Source organism: Lissotriton vulgaris, unplaced genomic scaffold, assembly GCF_964263255.1.
Source record: "Lissotriton vulgaris unplaced genomic scaffold, aLisVul1.2 SCAFFOLD_2259, whole genome shotgun sequence".
Classification (NCBI taxonomy): domain Eukaryota; kingdom Metazoa; phylum Chordata; class Amphibia; order Caudata; family Salamandridae; genus Lissotriton; species Lissotriton vulgaris.
The window spans coordinates 121,991-137,989 of record NW_028249431.1 but is presented as its reverse complement, the minus strand read 5'-3'; positions in this window follow the sequence as shown (position 1 = coordinate 137,989).

Sequence of the window (15,999 nt, the reverse complement as noted above, 5' to 3'; positions counted from 1 at the left end):
TTAACACAGCGCTGAGGTCTCTGTGTTCCTGGAGCCTGTCTGGCACCTCGAGGCGACTTTACTCTCGCTCCGAGGTGAGCGCGGTAATTAAAACGAACAAATTAAAATATTCATCAATTACATTGATTAAACTATATAATAAATTGGCCCACTAGGCCCAATCCAAACAAGCAAACACGTGGATCCAACACCTGTTGTCCATTCAGGGCCTATGTGACCTCTGTGGGAACAATGAGAAGGCTAGAAAAATTGATTAAATATTTAGAAATAATATTAACCATGACCCAAAATGCAGTTCCAATCCCTTTAGTAAAACATGTGGAAATACATTTTAAAAAATGGTAAATAATACATGATGTGCCTCCAGTGGTGTGAGCTAAGTGGAGGCTGGTAAAAATTAATTCAATTATTTGAAAATAGTAATATCCATGGTCAGTGGTCAACAGACAGACTACAACCAGCCCACAGGACAATATAAGCAGGCTATCCTGTTTTAGGTATACATCTATAATAACTGATAACATCCCACCAAAAGGTAAATGCCCTCACCAGTCTAAACATATAAACATAGATAAACACCTGACCAACCACAAACTAAAATGGCATTCAAAGAAAGGAAAGTGAGAGAGAATGTACCACTCTTATTTCATCCTGAAGGGGCCAACAGAATATAACTTTATTATGCAAGGTAGCAGCAAGAAAAACTGGTCTAAGATTAATCTGCTTTTATTCTGCAATTCTACTTTTTTGGTGCTTTGATTGAAGGTTCAGTGTTTGGAAGAATGTTTTAGGTCTGATCTATATATTGTATACACTGTACAGAGTCATCTGGGAATATTACAATCATATTTGATTTTTAGGCTGTTTCATTCTTTCACTTATTTGTGGAATGGCTGGCTCAAAAGAATGTTGGCCAATATGTACACATTTGGGCCACAGACACAGAGTTGATAAAACCCTTGATACATTAGCCCCCTTTTCTAACAAGCAAGTATTTATAGCTGATCCACTGCCAAATACCCCAGGCTTTACAAATTCAATGCAAGGTGTAGTTGAATGTACTTGTGAAAGGAGTGCTGTCACCATGCACATGGGATAGTGATGAAAACATGACACAAGACTTTTCACATACCTACAAAATTAGTAAGTACAATATATCTGTAGTATTTGCACATCGGTCAGTACAGCTCAGAGCTGCTAGGGTTCTGAGTGTCATACAGTGTTGTAGTTTCGATATGCTTCAATCAGAACTTACTTGCTGGATGAGAGTGGTGGGTGGCTCTTTGTACATCTATCTTCAAATAAGCTTCTCAGGTGATTTACGGGTTTAATTGTCTCCTGTGGTGCGGATCCTACAGTGTCCCATTGTTATGTACAATACCTTCAGCTAATCCTGGTTCTTTACCCCAATGGCATTTTACAGGTGGGATTTGTGAGGTCCTTCTTACTATGTTAATGGCAAAATAGAAGTCCCAGAAAACAATGTGATGCCTGTAAAATGGTCAGAACTGACTAAAAGGGAGACCGTTGCCATGGGGACACTTAGGAGCTATCAATGTCCACACAACAACAGCACTACCTTAACATAGGCAAAGAGTGCAGAAAAGCAGTGATAAGCATGCTTAAAGCATCAAGTTTCAGGTGCCTTAGAATATATGGCCATAAATGAATCTTGTGTAACTCACAATTTTAAAGGGTTTATAAGGTACTATGCCTTTGGCAGGATTGACCACCCCTACAATGTTATATTATTCAGTAAGGAGCAGGTGAATGACCCCCACCCGGGTCCATCTGAATATAACACCATTAGGGCCTCATTTACTATGCTACCCTGTGTCAAAAGACAAGGGCAGGAATGTGCGGTATCTTTGCTATACGGTGCATTCTTGTCTTCTTACATTGCTTGGGAGCACAAATGGCTGCCTAACACCAAAGCAGGTACCCGTGCACCATGGCGTAAGCGTGCCTGCAATGAGATAAGGTTGTTTTTGTGCAGGAAGGGCCACATTCTTGCACAAAAACAACTGTTATACCACCCCTAGGGAGGCGCAGGGCTTTAACGCATTCCCAGATTTGCAAATCTGGGGATGTGTAAAAAACCAAGAGCATTGTGTGGGAACACCCGCCACAACGCCCCTGCCACCCTCCCCAAGGCAGTGAGAGGCAACTCAGCTACTTCTCTTTTACATTAAATTTGTACTTTATAACAATCACTGCAAAAAACAACATATTTTGTAGGCACTGGAAAGACACTTTTTTTTCTATTTTAGGGGCTAAGCAGCTGAACATTGATAAGCACTGATTTCAAAAGTTTTGCAAAACACAGAATACACCACTGTGAATTTATAGTAAGGACCTAGATACCATAGATAAAGCGTCTATAGGTTTGCAAATAACTTTTGACAAATCTTCAAGAATCTTTCAAAAACAAAAGTGAATTCACCTCAGCTCCTCCTGGAAAGTTTTGAGGTCTGAGAAAAAAAGGGGGATCCCAAAACACGATTGCTTCCAAAAGTTATACCGTGAAAACGGTTTAACTGAATCACACTAAATGTGACAGAAAGTTAGATTTTGGTCCAGAATGCATGCTTTTTGTGTTTTTGTGAAAATCCGTTTGAAAATATTGAAGAAATTAAGGTTCCAATTAGTTGTATAGATGGATGGTTGAGTTCCTGGGAAGCTCATGAAACCCCAGCGATCAAGCAGCTTCAAATAGTAGAGCCATCTGATTGTGGAGGGGGGCTTTTTTCCATTATCCGTTTTGCTCTTGTAGGAGCTTGCACTGTGATTGGCAGGCCGTACATGAGTAAAAGTGTTGCAGCCACCATTTCAGGATATGGAGACAACCCCAAGATGTGAAAGGCCAAAGGCTGTACACAGTGGTAGTGCCATACTTACGTATTGCAATAAGATATTACTTTACGTTAAACAAAATGCTAGAAGCTCACTGAAAAAAATGAATGTTAAAGCAACATTATAGTTAGGTACTGTGATAACTTACTTTGCTTGAAAAAACTCAAATTCACTGAAGAAACCAAAGATTAAAGTGAAGCAAAACACACTGAGATTCAACAGTTATAGTTATTTCAAGTAACTATACCGCTCGTACTTGCCATGCACTTTTTATGACTCACATATTACAATTCTCATGACATGTTCTATAACATCATTGATAACCTTACTAATGGGTGCTTTTTGAGTGTCTCCCTGGGCCTGCGAGTGTGTGTGAGTGTTTGAGTGAGCCTGTGAGTGGGTGTGGTAGTATATATATGAGTATGAATTCATGCTTAATGAACATCCAACTCTGCCAAACATGTATTTAATTCCTAAAATACATAAAGGACTATCACCAGTGCCAGGCAGGCCAATTATCTCCGCGATAAACAGTTGTGGAGAAAAAGTAGGACAATATGTGGACTTTTTCTTGAAAGAACTGGTAAGCAACCTGCCCAGCTTTGTACGCGATACTGGGGATTTTTTGGCCAAAATAGAGGACCTAGAATGGCAAGATGATATGCTGCTTTTGACCTTGGATGTAGAACAACTATATACAAGCATTTCACATATTGATGGAATGAATGCAGTCTCTTATTTCCTGGGTCACAGGCAAATTGACTTTTACGAGCATAACAAAATGATTCTGGGGTTGATTGAATGGTGCTTAAATAATAACTATTTTTTGTTTGGCAAGGAAATCTGGAGGCAATTAAGGGGCGTGGCAATGGGGGCCTGCTTCTCCCCCAGCTATGCGTGTTTACACGTAGGCTGGTGGGAGGAGCGGGTCCTCAATGTTACGCATCAAGTGTGGGTACGAGAGAAAGTCATCCGGTACCTCCGCTATATTGATGATATTTTTATAGTCTGGCAAGGTAGTGAAACAGAGGCTACTGCTTTTATTGAGGCTATTAATGACAACCCTTATAACCTCAGATTTACTTCAAAGATCAGCACTAAAAAAGCAGAATTTTTGGATGTCATGGTCTATATTGACAATCACAATAGAGTGCAGACTACCCTTCACCGTAAGAGCACGGCAGGCAACACTACCCTCCACGCCTCCAGTCTACATCCCAGGCACACAATTCAGAGCATTCCATATGGAGAAATTTTGAGGTTAAAAAGAATTTGTAGTGTTGCCTCTGATTTCGATACCTGTGTTGATGACTTGCGTATCCGCATGAAAGCCCGTGGGTACACTGAAAAAATGTTTAATCTAGCTCTAGCTAAATCTCAGAGTAGAACCCGGGCGAGTTTGTTAATGCAAGCCTCTGACAATACAGAATTACCTGACGAAACATCAGATATTGCCAAACAAGACAAATGTTCAACCATCACTGGCCCACTGTATTAACTGACAATGTTTTGGGCAACATGCTTCCCGACAAACCTTTGGTTACCTTTCGCCGGGCACTAAATATGGGAGCTACACTAGATCAAAGCAGTCCAGAGCTCAAACTGAAACCCAATTGGCTAATCAAGGAGGGATTCCGAAAATGCTCTACGTGTAGAGCGTGTAATTTTGGAATAAATAAAACACACTATAAAACTCCCTTCAGCGACACTGAGTTTCCCATCAAGGGCCAATTTACGTGTAAAACAGAATATGCTGTATATGTACTGACATGCACCTGTGGCCTCAATTATGTAGGCAGTACTATACAACCGGTGCATGTCAGAATCTTGCAGCATATTCGGGCCATTTTACACTCAGATCCTGCTTATCCTGTCGCCCGCCATTTTTTGAGCTCACACAACAAAAACATCAATTGTCTATCATATTATGTTGTGGCTTCAGTTCCCAAATCAAGAAGAGGGGGTAATCGAGAACTAAAACTCCGACAATTGGAGTCACGTATGATTCTCGAATATGACAGTAAGTGGCCAAATGGGCTCAACATCACAGAGGATCTTCGTCACTTTATATAATAAGGTTTATGATGTAAACATGGAGTCCTTGCAAACAAAGTATCAGCTCTGGATGTAACTTCCCCTAGGTAGTCAGGTTCCCTGTTACCTAGTGGACCATATAAATATATAGGTATCTGTATATGTCTGTATATGTAAAAATATCAAACATGAACTAGAATATGACTTTTCTGATAGGTAAGATAGGAGGCCAGTCAAGTTCCTTGTTGGCCTCCTTTTCATAAAAACAGATAGCTCCTTACCTCCTCCTATTTTGTACATATACACTAATTACTATTTAACAATTTTGTATACACTTTTTTACTACCTTATGTTATTTAATCAGCACGTATTTTACACTGGGTGTTTTTAGTCATAATGAATTTTACATATTGTAGTTTTAATACCAGTATCAAATGTTTTTACAGTTTTTAATATGAGATATAGCAAAGGACAATGTCCCATCTCTAACTGTTAAACTGCATTTATGCATTGTATACACATGGTACTTTTGTGCAATATGTTGGCTCAGCACTTTATTCCCATCCTCCCTATTCCCTCATGCACTTTAATATACTCCACTTGACGCAGGCTCAGAACCGGTCTAATATAAATATATTCACACTAATACATTAGTCCGCTAGTCACTTTAAAGATTTTATACATATGTCATATTTGGTCTTTGTTTTAAGGGATTTATCCTAAAAATATGAAATTCCTATCAATTATATGTGTGGGATCATATGACATTATCATTGCATTTATTTATATTTTATGGTATGTTGTTTTAAAGAATGTCTTTTTACACATACTCTTTTTGCGATAATGTTTAAAGGCCATATGTAACAACTGATTCGAAATATATATAAAAGTATGTCTTTTATGTCTATCAGACTGCAACATCACGTGTCTGGGCGGGCTAATTGTGTAACACTGCATTATAAAATTAAAAAAATCTAACTGGTTCACTTGCATGTGAACAAGGGCTCCTTGAAGCCCGAAACGTGTAGTGCCCTCTTGCTACCGACTGTAAGGCAAATAAAGAACCTGTGTAGCGCATCAGCTGGTCCGTCTCCTCTGTTCCTGCGCCGACCTGACCCCTGGTCTGACTCGGAAGTGGTGTGTGGAGTTTTGTGCATATATATATATATATATATATGTATATATGTATGCATTTGCAGTGAGATTCACAGATCTGTCACGGAATTACATGGGGGCTGCTGCGTTGAGCACCACGAAGGCTGTGCGAATTTCACATGTGGGAAAAAATAGGGTTTTAGGCAACTTGTTACCCAACATAACTACTTGTGCTACCTCTGTTACAGAAATATGGGGCCAGGGATTCTCTTCCCTAATCCTTTCGTCCATTTTACACACTACTTTTCATTCCAAGGGACCATTGTAGCCCCTCCACTTTACAGTGTTTGGTAGCATTGAAATGAGTCAGTTGGGACCGCCGACTTGGTGTCGGTCAGGCCCAGGACCGAGTAGGTGTTGGGCAGAACCAAATCCACCTGACATCAAAATAAGCCCTGTAGTATTTACTGATTTATAGTTGGGAGATTCAGATTTTAAATGCTGTGGAAATTTGAGGAATGTAAATTTCGAAGAGTGTCCCTTCTGAAAAGAAACAACGGGGTAGAACAGGAGATTCTACTCCCCGATCATCATATAAATGCAGGCACTACCAGTACAATCTAGGTTTTAAATATAGCAATTGTGATTTTGTATGCATTAATACAATTCTGTTGTTTTCCCTCTGAGGCGGAAGCCGGAGGTAATCTACGCTCTCTTGCCTTTTTGTTCATAATAGAAACGTGATTGATGTGATAATTGCTTTTAAAACTTGTACCATATTTTAATCTGTGCTATTTTAAAATATCCGCCCCCACCTCAAGGCGAGATTAATTCGCCGAGGCTCTTTGACTCTGCCTCCCACAGCGCCGCTGTTACCAGGCGCTGGGAAGCCTTCAGTACAACTTTAGGCGCCATCTTGGACAGGGAAGGCTGGCCGGATAGCTCTGCGCCCCTCCCACCCTCCCAGGATATATAAGGGCGTTGCCCTTCATTCCCCCGAGGTTCTGTTGTTTTCCCTCTGAGGCGGAAGCCGGAGGTAATCTACGCTCTCTTGCCTTTTTGTTCATAATAGAAACGTGATTGATGTGATAATCGCTTTTAAAACTTGTACCATATTTTAATCTGTGCTATTTTAAAATATCCGCCCCCACCTCAAGGCGAGATTAATTCGCCGAGGCTCTTTGACTCTGCCTCCCACAGCGCTGCTGTTACCAGGCGCTGGGAAGCCTTCAGTACAACTTTAGGCGCCATCTTGGACAGGAAAGGCTGGCCGGATAGCTCTGCGCCCCTCCCACCCTCCTCACGCCCCTTCCAATTATGTATATAAATAACAGACCCGCCCGCCCGCGCAGCAGGCGGGTGCAGCGGGCGTGCCGGAGGCGCTAAGGCAAGCCCGTCTGCGCCCGTCCGCGCCTGGCCCGGGCCTAGGGCCACCCCCCTGGTTCCCACCCTTTGCCCCCACGTATTTACTATTCCGCTACATAGCTCTTGCATCTACGCCCCCCCATCCATCAGGCTTGTCTTATATCCAACCCTTACTCCTTGCTCACAAGCCCAACCACGCATTGTTCAGGTTGTCATGCTACGATACCTTCTATCCTTAAACCACCTCCCGTGGAAAGCACAACCCTAAGAAAACCTATACTATCACTCTCACGAACGTCCGCTCACTTGGCAAACACAGTCAAGACATCCATGATCTGATCCATGATCACAAAACAGACCTTCTGTTCATGACAGAAACATGGATGGATCAGGCGTCCAACCCAGATCTAGTTATTGCCGTTCCTACTGGGTTTGCCACACACAGACTGGATAGGCAAATAAAGGAAAAAGGCGGTGGCATTGCCATTATTGCCCGTGATACCTTCGTAGTAAGGACCAAAACTATCACTCGAACCTCCTGTGAAGCCTTAGAATTTGCAATTAAACTGTCCCCTTCCCACACATTCAAGGGGATTCTTCTTTACCGACCACCTGGGCCCAGGAACGATTTCATCGTTGATCTCAGGACCACTTTGGAAGAATCTGCGCTCGACAACTCCCTCACTATTTTAGGTGATTTTAATTTTCATTTTGATATACCAGACAACTCTGATACCGCCACTCTCCTAGCAGACATGTCCACCTTTGGTCTCCTCCCCCTGGTTCACTCCCCCACGCGTGAAGGAGGTCACACGTTGGATTGCATCTTCACCAATGCCCCGGGTTTTCAAGTCACCCAAATACTTCCCCTTACTTGGTCTGATCACCATCTCATCATGGCATCCCTGTCAGCACAGGACTCCCCGACTGGCAAATCTAACCCCAATCCCCGCCAACCTTACTTGGCTTGGGACGACATAGACGAAACTAGGCTGGAAACCCTGCTTGAGGACACTTCTCCTACACTATTGACCGATCCCAACATTGCTACCTCCCAATTCTACAACTGGGTGAGCTCTGCGGCCACAGACTTGGTTCAAGTCAAACAACGGTCCCGCAACAGATCGACCCCGTCGGCCCCATGGTATTCAGAGGCACTACGTACACAAAAGCAACAGTGCAGGAACAGAGAGAGACATTGGCGGAAAGATTATACAGACAAAGCCAAATCTAAATACAAAGAATCAGTGGCAAAATACAAAACCTTAATCACTGAGGCAAAGAAAAAGTATTACTGTGATAGAATAGAAACTGCTAAAAACTCGAATAAATCACTATACGAGACCACCAAACAGCTAGCTGGTCTCTCCGTCGATCTGACACCTGCCCCTTCCCAAGCTCTTTGTGACGCTCTGTCCAACTTTTTCTTCAGCAAAGTTGATGACATCTATCGGGTTTTCGCCAACAGCGCCACTACCTCCCCGAGACCTTCAACTCCCCACCAGGGTCCCACCTTTTTGCAGTTCAAAGAGGTCACTTGTTTGCAGGTACAGAACATCGTGTCGTCCATTAAATCGGGCTCGGCCCTAGACCCATGTCCCTTGAAGGTCCTACGCCCAATTATGGAAGCAGTTCTCCCGGCCATGACTGCAATCTGTAACTCCATGTTCTGCACAGGCACCTATCCAGAGACATTAAAAAAGACCCTCATAAAACCTCTCCTCAAAAAACCCAACCTCGACAAGGAAGAACTTAAAAGTTATCGCCCTATTGCCAGTCTCCCACTACTGGCGAAAGTAGTAGAAAAAATCATGAACTCCCAACTTTCTTCCTTTATCGAGGAACACAAACTCCTGAATGAATCACAGTTTGGCTTCCGCCAATTCCACGGAACTGAGACTGCCCTGGTCAAAGCGGCGGATGACATTCGATCCATCCGGGATGCGGGAGGAACAGCTGTTCTGATCCTGTTGGACTTATCGGTGGCCTTCGATACGGTCGACCATGCCACTCTGGTCGACCGTGTCGAGAGCATAGGCATTCGAGGCAATGCTAAGAATCTTCTTGCCTCTTTCCTGGCAAACAGGTCACAGGTCGTCACTGTCGGACCTTTTGAATCTTCCCCCTGTCACTGCCATGCGGAGTTCCTCAAGGCTCATCCCTAAGTCCGACACTATTTAACATTTATGTGTCGGACCTTGCCAAAGTCATCAGGGCGCACGGGATGAGCCTCACTTCCTACGCAGATGACACTCAACTGGTCCTCGCCGTCAAGAATGACGGGCTCAAAATAGCCAACAATTTCAATCAAGGTATGTTGGCCATCGGGAGTTGGATGGCTCATAACTGCCTGAAATTAAACTCCGATAAATCGGAAGTTGTAATCTTTGGCACCTTATCCCCGGAGTGGTCCCCCTCTGGTGGCCATCATCTATGGGCTTGCCCTCGGACCCGATCAATAAGGTGAGGAACTTGGGAGTCATGTTCGACAATCGCCTGAACTTCCTACCACACGCAAACGAGATTTCCTCCTCAGCCTTCCACAAATTAAGGCTTATTAAGAAAATTCTGCCTTTCCTACCCGAGAGTGCCGGCAAAACCTTGGTGAGCTCCTTGGTCTTGTCTACCCTAGACTATTGTAATGCCTTGTTTCTAGGTGCCCAGGAGAGAGTGCTACTGAAAATGCAGGCTATTCAGAATGCAGCCGCCAGGCTCCTAGGGCGCATTCCCAAACACCAACCGGTGTCACCCACCATAAGACAGCTTCATTGGCTACCGGTGAGAAAGAGAATCAAGTTCAAGTCTCTTTGCCTGGTATACAAGGCTCTACATAATGTTGGACCTGCATTCTTCACCCAAAACCTCATTCCCTACTGTCCCTCAAGAATGTTACGCTCATCCAGCTCACATGAACTGGTGGTACCCCGAACCAAATCTGTCACATGGGGTGACAGAAGATTCCTTGTGGCCGCACCGAAATTGTGGAACGCACTGCCACACTCAATCAAAACCAGCACCTCTCTTTGGTCTTTCCGCAAGCAACTTAAGACCTGGCTTTTTAATTAATGAACTTCAGCCCCCCTTGTTGGTTAAACACTGCAGTAACTTCAGCGCCGAGATGCCCAAGGGCCTTCGTTCGCGCTTTACAAGTGCTTTTATAAATAAATATAAATACATAAATAAATTAATAATCATGTATACACAGCTCAGCCACCTTTACATCACTTTTCAAATGATGTCTTCTTGTATGGTAGCATTTCAAAGAGAAATAAGTCCAGCTTTTGCTGATATCTCAGTTTTTTTATTGCCTTGATATTGATATAAAAATACCAGATGCTACTGTAAAATACTTGTCAGATAAAAACTCTAGGCAACTTGGATTCTTGTCCTCGCCTCCTACTACACTTCCTCTCCAAATCTCAAGCCTCCACTGTCAGCAGTGCCCACAACATCCTGCTGTCTGGAGTAACATGAAGGGCGCAGCAGACAATGAAGAGACCATCCCAGCTTACTGGACAAATCTCAGGGATCAGCAACATGTTTCCAGGATCTGCATTGTCTCCGGATCTGCACTGTCTCCTAGCTAAGTAAGTAAAATCGTAGCGGAAGAATAGAAGAGAGGTAAAGACAAGTATCAAGGTGCCCCATGTCAAATAATTATGCAGTTGTGAGATTTACTTTGCATTTTGGTACTCTTGGCTTTGCAATTTGAAAGCTATGCGAGACAGGGGTCTTGTATGAGGGAGGGCCTGAGTAGTATAAGAAGGTGACACTGCATATGCTTGAAATTATTGAACTCTTCGCAGGCGTGGCTAGGGGAGTTTTGTACTTCTGAATAGAGCAAGAAGTGTGGGCAGGGACCATAAATGAGGAAGTGTAGATTCAGTTTAGCAAGAGGGAGTGTTGCAAGCACCGAGATGGAGAGAGCTGTAGGAACCTAGGGTGGTGCCTCCAGGCTTATAATCAATGACCTTGGGAGCCAGGGATTGGTGTCGCAAATATTTTAAAGATCGAGTAACATGAAAATCCCTTTCTTTTTTTTACTTAGTTACAATGGACATAACATTGAATCATCCATATTTTATTGTGTTGCACGTGAGAGATATTGCATTTAACCGAGATGGGAATGTGCCATTGGATGACAGACAAGGTCTTGCCAGCGGTGATAGGACGGAGTTGTTCCATGGGTTGTGAGACTGTCTCATGGCATCATTCATGAATTCAGAGAAATGGTATACGGTTCTGCAACAGTCTTAAAAAGATTCAGATCCATACATGGAGAACACAGGGTGTTCCAGACCAACATACTTTGGTGGAGTGTCCAAAAGAGAAAGCTACATGTCTTCTTTGCACAGAGAAGGTAAATGTTCTGAAAATATATAACCTGGAGCAGCATTTTAAAATAGGCATTTAGAAATCTGGAAAAACGTTCCAATGAAGTTGAACCTACTTATTGCACATGTGGTCTCATTTAAGAAATCCCCTATATTGGAATAAAAGCTCTTCATCAGGTGGAAGAATCTGAAGCAGTAACCAAAGTATTATTCAAAATATGCTATTTGCCAGATAAACATAAAAAAATCATTTATAGAGGCAGGACTAGATCAGACAGAGGTCTTCAAAGTGTGTGGTGTGCCCCCCTGGGAGTCCGTGGGTGTGTTCCTAAGAGGGCGCTAATGAGTCTGCAATTACTTGTAAATTAAGAAAGTCTGGAAGCGTGAAAGGTGCGTTTCCAGTCTCTCTTCTTTTACTTGCAGCAGGTAAAATGCATAAAATGAGTGTGCAACCTATACTACTTAGTGGTTTGGGGCAGGGACAGTCAGTATGGGGACTGGGCCAACAACGTGGCTAAAAAGAAGAACTAACATGCATTTTATTGTTTTTTTCACCTTCAGGAAATTGCATATAAAATAACACGTGCACATCAATTAAAAAACTAAACACAAGTTAAGCTAATCAAAAGGAAACATACTCTTTTCCCTTATGAAACCTCAATTGGCTAATGCAATCACTGCAGATGTCTGTGTGTGTGACCGGAGTCGCAGAATTAAATCCTGTTTGGTGCAGTGGGGAATAGGGACTTGTTCATTTAAAGTGCTCTGAGGTCCCAGTCTGCGACAAAAAGCACTGTGAATGTCATTATTTTAAAATATTATCAAAGAGTAAAAATTGGGCGTCTGCAAAATAGTGTTTAAGATAAAAAAAAGAGCTTAAAAACAATAAGCATTCAGAATGTATCTAGTGCAAATATTTTTATATTTGTTCACTAAAAGGGGGGGGGGGGATATCCTTTTAATTGACACGAATATAACCACACAAAAAATACATATTAGTCACCATGAAGCTTCAAGTGACTGCATTAAATAAAACCTATACTGTCTGCAAAGCAGCCTTCGTATTTGGTGATGAACCAATTGCAGGCATTTACATTTCTTTCAGGCGTCCTGGTGAGAAGACATGTTTCTTTTTTAGTTCTCTATCCTTCTCTTTGCTTCACAGCACAGGAGCCCTCTCCCCTACCCTCAGTGAGGGGTCCCTGGACCCCAGTTAAGGCTGCCTAACTATGAGAAGTAATTTCGGGGCCCAAGCATCAGAGGGCAGGAGTAGGGGGCTAAAAGTTGTTTTTGGTTTTGTTTTTTATACAAAACGACTGAGAGTCTGTTTTGGGTATCTGGCGTGGAAGTGATGGCCCCATTGAGTGGGCAGAGCAGACAGTGTGCTTCACAAAGCTGTGGTATCATTGGTGACGCAGCTGCATTAGATGCCCAGGGCGTACTTGCTGTGCCAGTGTTTCTTTGAGCCTCAGAACAATGGCCCAAGGGAGGGGAAAAATGAAGTAGAATAGACAACCGGATGTGGGCATCAGAGAGATGAGTGGGAGTGGGAAGATGAGAGATAGGGGAGGGAGAACGATGGTGTGAGATGAGCTTGTGTCACAAGGCCGTAGCTATCAATAGTGATGCAGGTGCAGGGACATTTTTGCCCCGGGGCCCCAGGGGCCAACTGCATCACAAATATTAATGTTTTACTTTAACCAGTGGGTATAAGGACAGATTTTCCTTGCTAGCATTAGGGCAGAAAGACTCATAGCTCGTTTCAAGATTGAAGTGATAGTCAGGCATGGTGGGAAGGAGGTAAAAGAAGACGAGGAGATAGCCTGCATCTCAGGGCCACAGTTATCATTAGTGCACCACACATGATGTTTCTTTTTTGTAAGCCTCACATATACTGTTGATGATGAGCTACAGAAAGCGCCCCTGACATGTTCTCATGATCCTCGCCCACTGTAATCATCTCTCCCCCTCCACAAATCCTTACCATAAGGTTTTGGAGGGGAGTACAAGTTAAAAATATTTTGCTTAGGGGGGCTCAGAACAAAACAGTTTGAAGACCTCTGAGATAAGAAATGTTCCCATTCAACAGCAGAAACTTTATGTGCCAACAATTCTAATAAATCCAACATTATAAATAAAATAGGTGTATTACAGCTGTCTCATTTCACGTGTGAGGATAAAATTGAACCGAATGGGTGACAATGTTCAAGAACATGTCATCCATACATTAAAAGAGTCCCCTATCTTCAGAATTGCTAATGACGAGCCACTAAATGTAGGTGATATGGCTCAGTTATTGGTGTGGGTGAGGTGTATTTTCTTTTTAAAAATAGCTTTTCTGCCTTTTACCACTGTAAGGTCATACGAGGACAATATATATAATAAATAGATAGGCATATTTATCATTATTTTGCATTGCCCCAGCACCATGCAGGCGATCGTAAAGGCGAGCACAAGTCACCACAAGTCGTTGCCTTACTTTACTTAGGCAGGTATTCCTTATATACGCTTATTTCTCCTTGTTTTCCCTCTTTCTATGAGTGCTGCAGAATGCAGCAAACTTAGAAAGAAGAAAAAGCCTCCAAGAATAGTTTTTGTGTGAGAAGGTGTTCCTTCCTACACAAACACAACCCTGTTTACAACACAGGTGCCCTTGCTCCATGATAAATGTTAAATGTGGTGCGTTACTGCCCTCTTACTGTCACGCAGCGCAGCATGGTGGCTTGCCGTATTACGTTGCATGAATATATGTTAAATATGTGTAACATCTTTCAAATCGTGCAGCGGGATATTCAACAATCGGGTTAAGTGTCAGTACAAATTGGGCTTCCTTCTTCCTAAGCCACTAGAGAGGCGTTGTATCTTTTATAAAAAAATACAAGCTCACTTCGCCAACTTTCATTGATTACCCCTCCATTATCCATCAAGAAGAAGGTCTTTGCGCAACAATTAAATAGAGTAAACTGAATGATGTCATGAACTTTTCAGTGAAAAATATTAATTTTATTTGAGCAAAAGCTCTCAACCACACTCTCAAAGCACTGCTGCTCCATTAAAAATGAAATATGCAGAACTCTTGTAGCACACTGAAGGAAGGTGGTTAGGCAAAGGGAATATTCTGGAAAGACTTTCAGAAGTCTCCATCTCGCACTTCAAGGTAGATGACATTTTGTGTCCTCAATGGTGAATGGTGTGTTTTCTTTTGTAACTCTTCCTTTTCACTGAACATTTGGAAGAGGGTATTCTCACACGTTTTCCCACTCTGCTGGCATTAACACAGAGGGGCCTGTTAGGAGTCTGGCAGTCCAAAAACAGCCAGACTTGTGGTGGTGCGTCAGTTGCGGTCTTGCAACCGCCCCATTACAACCCTAGTGGTTGTGATGCCCTGAAACCATTCTCTGGCAGTGGTGCCACGGTCCAGAGGCACCTATATGCTTGGGGGCCTCAGTCTCGTCAAGCATATTACGACTTTCATAACAACATGTGCCCACCTTTGTGCATGCATAGAAGTTCCAGCATGGCATGGATTTTCAGTCCTTGCCGGGCTGGAACTTCCTTTGACATTCCCATTGCAGTGCCTATTTTATAAGCACTGCTGTGGGAAGGCCGAAGGAAACACCAATTACTTAAAAAAATCATATTTGGGCCGGTTGTCTCCATATGAGGTTGGCGGTGTGGAAGTGGGACCTCGTAATAGGGTTCAGTGTGTTGCAAAAGCAAAAGGAATGCTAAGTCTAATCCGTCAGATCAAGAGGCAATAATTTCAGGTAATAGTTATTGCCTCCATATTGCCTCCATTTCCCTGCTCAATGAAAATTCCCGTATATTTAGTGCCTGGAATTTTGAAGCTGTCAAACGCATTGGAACATATTGATAGGCAACCCTCCTGTATTCGTGCGACTCTTTCAGAAAGAGGAAACCAGAAGAATTCAGGTAAACCGTGCCCTTATATAATTTCGCCTCATCTTCTTTTTATATTGGCACAGAAAAGAACATGTATATTTGGTTCAACATATGTAAATTTTAATTTTCCACAATGGGTGAATTAAAAAAATAAACAGAGAAACAAACTGACTTACCTACATCTGTGTAAGCCCTTAAGACCTCCTGTCTCTGAAAAAGATTCAAAGTATAGGGCATTAATAGCAGACATGAAGTACAAAAGTAATGGGAATTACTTCTCCTGTCTCCTATGATGCCTTTGTACTAAATATGATGCATTTACCCAAAGATCTTCAAACCAGAGTAATACTCCTGCGTGATTTGTAGGAAACTGTTATACGTCAGATAATTTCCAACTTTGGTTATGAATAGTAAT